Source organism: Abramis brama (assembly GCF_963993115.1).
Source record: "Abramis brama genome assembly, chromosome: 21".
Classification (NCBI taxonomy): domain Eukaryota; kingdom Metazoa; phylum Chordata; class Actinopteri; order Cypriniformes; family Leuciscidae; genus Abramis; species Abramis brama.
In genome coordinates, this window is record NC_139983.1 from 7,986,767 (window position 1) to 7,994,430 (window position 7,664).

The window sequence follows — 7,664 nt, forward strand, 5'->3', positions numbered from 1 at the left end:
CCAATCGGACGCCAGTATACACTTACGCCTACATTGCAATTGGCCGAGACGTGTGATGACGTGCCAGGCTGCTGACACACCCGATCTGTATTTCATCATATTTTTAAAAGGTTAAAATTAGATGTCAGGAAGAGAGTGATTGATATGATAATGTTGGCAAAATGTCGAAATGTGGGTCTTAGGAACTAAAAGATAATTTACGTCTGTAGTTGTAGGCTACTTATCAAAAAAAAAACAAAAACAAAAAAAAAAACACTGCCTCTTAGAGTTTTTAAAATGGATATTTATGGAAAGAAAAAAGTCTCATAGCTGTTTTCTATGTCCATTGTTTTCATTCGTGAGTTTGTCTTATTTAAGATAATACACTGAAAAGTAACATGTTATGTGTAACTTGACATTTTGATGTAGGCTAATAGTCCAATTACAGTCATGATAAAGCTATGAAAATGTATAATTTACTGTCTGTAAATTAGTTTTCTTCAGTTGCAGCAGACAAAGTCTGGACTCAGCACTATTTTTTGCACTTGCATTCTTGAACAGATAATCTCTTTCCACCCCCTCACCTCTCTTGTACTCAGTGACACCAGTGTGACTGATTGAGAAGGAAATAGTAAATTAGCTGGCTACATAGTGTAGTATCCATTCAAGCACAATAGCACTGGATGAAAGATAACAGTTACAAAAACAGTCTGATTCATGTTGACTGTTCATGGAATCAGTCAATTCAAATTAAGTAAATATGTAAGCGAATAGAGTGTTATGTCAATTGGCATTAAATCAGAGGCAATTTACATCAATTAGACAAAGCAAAACATAGCCTACATATAACAAATGTCCAAGTGCTATGCTTAACTATTGCTTAACGCTTAACCCCCAAATTGTATTTTTGAAGTTACTTGAATCAAATATTTGATCAAATTCTTCCCTTAATTGAGTGGCCCTGTAAAGTATTAATTTACAATGTGAAACATGTTGTTTTTTCTAACAAATAAACCATTAAAAAAGCTGTATGATACAAGACTTTATGATATGATATATAGGATGTTCGGTATGCCCAAACAAACAGAACAATTTTTTATTTTTTTTCCAAAAGAATCAACCTAGAAATGACATCCTTATAGTGATGGGATGAGATAAATGTTTTAACACCAAAATTGCACACTTTATCTGTGAGATCTGTGAGGAAGAAATAAATAAAAAATGTACAAATGAAAATGCTACATTGTTATCCAAACTGCTTTTAAATAGACCAGGTGTCTTTTTTTCATACACATTTGAGATGTATGCTAAAGAAGAAAAGAGAAAGAGAAACAATTTAGAAGACATTTGACAATGTAACAAGGAAATTCAGTCTACGTTTTCTCTTTCCTTAAGAGTGGGACATTCATACATTCATAATGGACAAGACATTGGTTTTGTGTAATTAAATTATTAACTTAGGCATGGACAAACAGTATAAACATCATTTCAACCTTTGACCTTCTGCACTAAAAGAATGAGGTTAAAGAGCAGCTGAAATGAAATATTTGTGTTGATCAAGTGATGATTGATGAATGTTATCTCAATACAAATGCACTACATGTATCAACAGAAAAATAATATATTCACATTTATTTGAGACAGATAATCTTTGCAACAGCCACAAGGTAAAGGCCTCAGTCTCAAAACTGCACTAAATTTGTTGTTGTATTCAGCCATATGTCTTAAAATTTAAACACTGATTTTCAAAGCTTATAGTTGCAATAATAAGTTTGTGAACCCTTTTATTATCCAAATGTCTGCATTAATAACTCATAAAATGTGGTATGATCTTAATTTACTAACAATTATAGACAAAAGCAATCTAACATAACTAACACACAAATAATTGTACTTTTTTGTTGTTGAATACATCAAGTAATTATTCACAGTGCAAGGTGATGTAACAAGTAAACCACTCAACCACCAGTATTTATGCCATGCTATGTGTTTCCATGTCTGGTTTGGACTTTTGTCTTATTTCCTGTTTCTGTGCCATGTTTGTAGTCCTTTGTAGTTTTTCATGTTGATTTGTTCCTGATTGTTCCCAGGTGTGTTGTTAGATACTAATAATCATATCATGTAGTAAAATATCATTTATTGTTACTACTGTAAATCTATATTAAATTATTATGGGATCTCCTTCAATGCTTTCAGAATCTGTATATTGTATACTTAATATTTTTATAATAACATATTTTAATGACAGTATTGAATGATATGAAAAAAGAATTCTTTTATTTATCAAAATAAACAGAAAATACAAACTTTGCTAGTGATTGTTTTAAGCAAGTATTAATGTAGACATTATTAAAAACATATTATTTTAGCTTAGGTATTTGTATCAATAATAAAGTAATAAGTAATCAGTAATAAATGCATATTTTAACTGGAAAGCTAAAATGATACTAACTTGCTATCCTCGTCCATCAGAGATACCTACATGAATGAACTGAAATGCTCTGGGGCAGAAACAATTTACTCAAGGAGATCAGTGTGATCCTTGCAGACCATCAGTTATGAAGGACACACAGATAAACAACATATGTCAATTTCAGATATTGCAGTAGAACACATTAAATAAGCTGCTATAAATTTTGAATGTTGGTTTGTCAGCTTAGACCGTTATTATTTATTTGAGGTAACCTTGTACAATGCCAATGTTAAAATACATTTTAAGCATAGTTACTTCAGATCACCAGTAGAGGTCCTCATCGCCTTACCAATTGCCTAGGAAATCATCATCTTCGCCTGCGCATTCAAGTCTGAGTTTATTCGTGCTGAGTGTAAATCATCATTATGTAATTCACTAAAACAAATGTTTTGGCTCCTGTTCACAGTCAAGTAGGCTATCAAATATGTATGTTGTTATAAATTAAATTGTTATAAATGTAGGGGGAGACCGGGTGGTTGTATAATTACAGATAAAAGAGTAATAAGAAGTATAAATAAATATCTGTGTAAAGAATTACAAATGTTGTTGTTTGGGAGAAACACTTTGAGCACTTGATCTTCGCAGCTGCAAAGTGTGTTACTCAATGCATTGATACGTCATAACACAACTGAGCGCAAATAGACCATCTTCACAAATGAAAGACAAAGCAGGCCTACATACCCACAGTTGTATTGGGAAATTATAATATAGGCTATAACATTTAAAACATTACATATGGACTATAAATTATGCAAACTAGAATAAATAACTTACAATAAGCCCCAATAAAGTGACATTACATTTGGTCACATTCATCAAACAAATCTTACAGTCTTCCTGCTCTTTCGATTTTCTTGCTACTTTTTTTTAAAGACTTTTATATTCAACATTTTTATTATTTTGCTATTTTGATTATAAAATTGGTGAAAGTGTTGTTGAAACTATATTTATATTAATTCATCAGTATATAACAAAATATATCTAATTTCTTAAATTAGATGGATGTTTTATGTGGGATTAGAAGTTTAGTGGAGTCTGGAATAACCCAGGATCTCTAAAAAAATATCTGAGAAATTAAAATAGTTAAGGCCCGTTTGCACAGAGGACGATAACTATAACAGATATAGTTCTAAAAATAGTTCTAAATATAAAAAGAATAGCAGAGTCCTCACCACAACAATAAAATGGAATCACTTTCAGAATGATTTTTTTTTTTCAGCTGATGAACGACAAAAAAAACCATTGACAGCCAATCAGAATCCATCATTTACTTATACTGTTACATTTTCTTCCAGGTATACTTTTTATCATTCCATGTGAAGTAACCTTTTTTATCACCCTGTTTGTGAACCTTTATGACTTCTGAGGAGTGTCTTTATGAAGCAAGACTGTTTTGCAATTCAGTAGAAACTTTTTATGGCAGCATGGTTAGTAGCAAACTTTACTCTTTTCTTCCATTCTGCTAAACATGTTTCTGATGGATACAATGTGTGATACAATGCAAAACTTTCAGAGTTACAATTTGTGTTAGGCCTAGTTACCAAAATGAATAACTCTCAGTTTTAAAGTGAGAAAATATAGTAGGTTTGAAATGGTAGATTGAAGAGGGTGGAGTCTTACACTGGAGTATTTTAAGCAACACTGGCCTCTGTGCTCACAGAGGTGTATTAATATTGTGGTCAAAATGGGTTCATGTTAATGAGTTGGCCAAATTTGAATAAAGCACTCAGATAGCCCAGTTGCCTCACACTGTATTGCTGGTATGCTGGCTCTAATCTGAGTCTTTTCAGCATTTGATGAATGCAATAAATATTCAGGAGACTGTCGCTCCAGCACTTTTCCTGTATTGAAATATAGTGACTAAATCCCCAGATGTTGTATCACACAAACAAACGTGATGGGTTCCCATTGTCACATCCCTTCCTCATGACCATTAAGTTTAAATAAGTGGCCTTTGTGTTTTAGAAATAGAATTCACACAGAAAACAATTGCGAGAATGTAATGACGTGGAAAAGACAAAGGTTGATAACTTTACAAGGCCATAAAATAGAAGAGACTAGGGCTCATCTTGCAAGATGGACATGTTTTAGCACCATTAATGCTTTTAAATTTGACCTTAAATGGGACTTTAAGTTCAGTTTTACACATTACAGTGGATATAAAAAGTCTACACACCCCTGTTAAAACAGCTGGTTTTGAATTGTAAAAAATAAAACAAAGATAAATCATATCAGAACTTTTGCACCTTTAAAGTAAAAATTACAACCAGAACTACGAATTACGACACAGAAAAAGGATAAAAATAAAACCTTAACCCAAAAACTAAAATAAAAATAACCTAACTGCATTAGTGCACACTTATATAATGAATATGGCTGTGTTCAGAATTAGCAAATCACCAAGCTCATGTGAAGTACTACATACCTGTCTTCACCTGAACTATTCTTGTGAGATTTTTACTTGTAAGACATCTTTTTTTTTTGTGATCAACTTTTTATTGTCTTTAGATATAACAAAATAACATCCATTCAAGCTAACAAACAGGGAAAAGGGGGAGCAACAGACATATTATGAATAATTTAACAATCTGAAAGAAAAGGGGAAGGACAAAAAAGGTTTATATTGTCATTCCTTTATATAATCTTATATGTTGAAAGAAAAACATTGCCATGCAACTTGGTTTAGTCTTGTTAATTTGTGCTGTTGATCTCCTCAAAGTAACCTTGAGGGGGGAAAGCAACAGCATAGAAAAAAGAAAATTGAGCTGAGGTAACAAATTCATTTTGACTGTTGAGATTCAAGTCACTATTTCAAGGAGGCTATGAATCCAAAATGTTTTTGTACACGTGCGGAGTAAATCAGTTCTGTATTATTGTTTTCTTTGCAGCTGTTAAACCGGCAAACATCATTCTCTTTTGTAATGAACTTATAGTCAGAATCATCATTGAGAAGACATAAACCTGAATTAGACATGGTATCAATTTGTAGTAAGGAGGACAAAACAAAATTTACACGTGTCCATTGACAACAATTGGACACTCCCAAAACATGTGAAGAAAAGTACCTGATGATACAGTGTTACAGATATGGCAGTTATAGATCAATTGCAGTTTCATTTTGAACCTCTTGTTATGTTATGCTCTATCTATGGATGACTTTGAAATGGATAAGACGATGAGCCAAGTTTTTAGAAGTTAAAATGAGATTAGACCAGTCGACAGATCAGTTCAAATCGGATAATTCACGATTCCAGATAGATTTAATAGAAAGAGGCTTTGCAATGTGATCATTAAGTTTACTATATACAATTAATATAAAGAGACATATGGCCGACCAGAGGATAGTGCGATCCAATCCCACATAGGATGAGAGGAAATGGAGGATGCCCAGGGAACTCCATATGCCTTGAGAGCAGAGTAACTTAAAAAAGACAAAATGCTGGTAAACAAAACTCAGTAGAGTCCCTGGTTATCATATAAGTCATCGCATGTGTATATGCCCATGTGAAGACCAAGAGGGCTGGACAAATGGCCGATTTCCACATAAAAAATTTAAGTTGTGCCATAAGGGTGTGTTGTTACGAAATTTGAAAGGTCCTCCCATCAGACGTTCAACTCTTTTCCAGATCCTAATAGAATTGGCCACAACCAGGCTGAATTTATATTTAGCATTTTTATTTCCTGTTCCAGCAAATAGAATTTCTTGGAGCCTATGTGGTTTAACTTTGTCCGCTTCAACTACTCTCCATGAAACTTTAGATTGAGGATCAACCCAAGTATGAAGAGCCTTAAGTTGGAACGACCAATAATATAATTCCAAATCTGGCACAGCCAATCCTCCTGAAAGTAAAGAATGCTGCAATGTGGCAAGTTTAATTCTGCATCGTTTACCATTCCAGACAAACTGAGAAAGAATGGAAATGATCTCCTTATAACCTGGAGGGGGGAAAGCGACAGCATAGGAAAAAGAAAATTGAGCCGAGGAAACAAATTCATTTTGACTGTGGAGATTCTGCCTTGAAGAGAGACTGTAAGATTAGGCCTATATTCCATCTTTGAGTATCACTCTTGATCTTGACTAGAATGTTATTAAAATTGTCTCTGGCAATCTTATTTATGGTAATATCCAAATAGATTAAATAATCTTTAATAGGCACAAATGAAGGGATACCAGAGTTAACCTTAACATTGTTAATTGGCATATTGGCATGGTAAAATTACTGATTTTGATATTCTAGGTATTATCAACTGGCCAGAATTTTGAGACCAAGGGTACAAACTCTAGCTGCTCCTTTTTGGGCCAGCTGGAGTTTATTTATTAAGCCTGCAGGGCAACCATCCAGTAAAGCATCACAATAATCTAGCCTTGATGTCATGAACGCATTAAGTGACTTTTCTGCATAAAAATATCCAAAAAATGAGCTACACGCATCAAAAGAATGAGAAGAAATAAGGGCGATGATGTCATTAAAAAAATGACAAGTTATAGTGCTGCAGAGATATCAACCTGAATTAGCATTAGCATTACTATAGCCACGGCCCGACAGGTGTCGTAATACCAGTTTCGACCGTGGGAGGCGGTATGCGGGCAACATAACCACCAGCCAAACATGCAATACACGAATAACTCGCACGGCTTGTGGGCGTACTTGAACCTGATGTCAATCGTGTGGAAAGTACAGCCCACTACTACATTCAAATAAAATCAGATAAAAAAAGGAACAGAACCAGACAACTAATGGACATGAAAGAAATGAGGTTCGACTCCGAACTTGCAACATTTCTTTTGGATTGCTAAGTAAGATGCTGTTAGTATTTCGTTAGAAGTTTGTTTTATATGTTTGTGTAGTTTTTTCGGGAAGTTATAACATAGAAATGTATCGAAGGCTGTTCGATAAACGTATATATAACGTACATAAATATAGTATTGTAATATAGTACACATATATAGCACAATCTCTATAGCTCTTTTTTTCTTGCCAACTACGTGACCTATTATGTTTATTAAATGGCTTTCCTGAGGTAAATCTGACATAATTGTTCTCCAGCTATGTTATTGACCTCTTCACGCTGATAAAAAACACTGATTGGTCGATATTATGTATGAGGAATACATTTTGGTAAGTCGTAGCCTAGCCTACTGTATCTTTCAACAGTGTTCGTGTTTTTTTACTATTAGTAGAGATGATCGGTTCACGTGCGCTAGGGATCT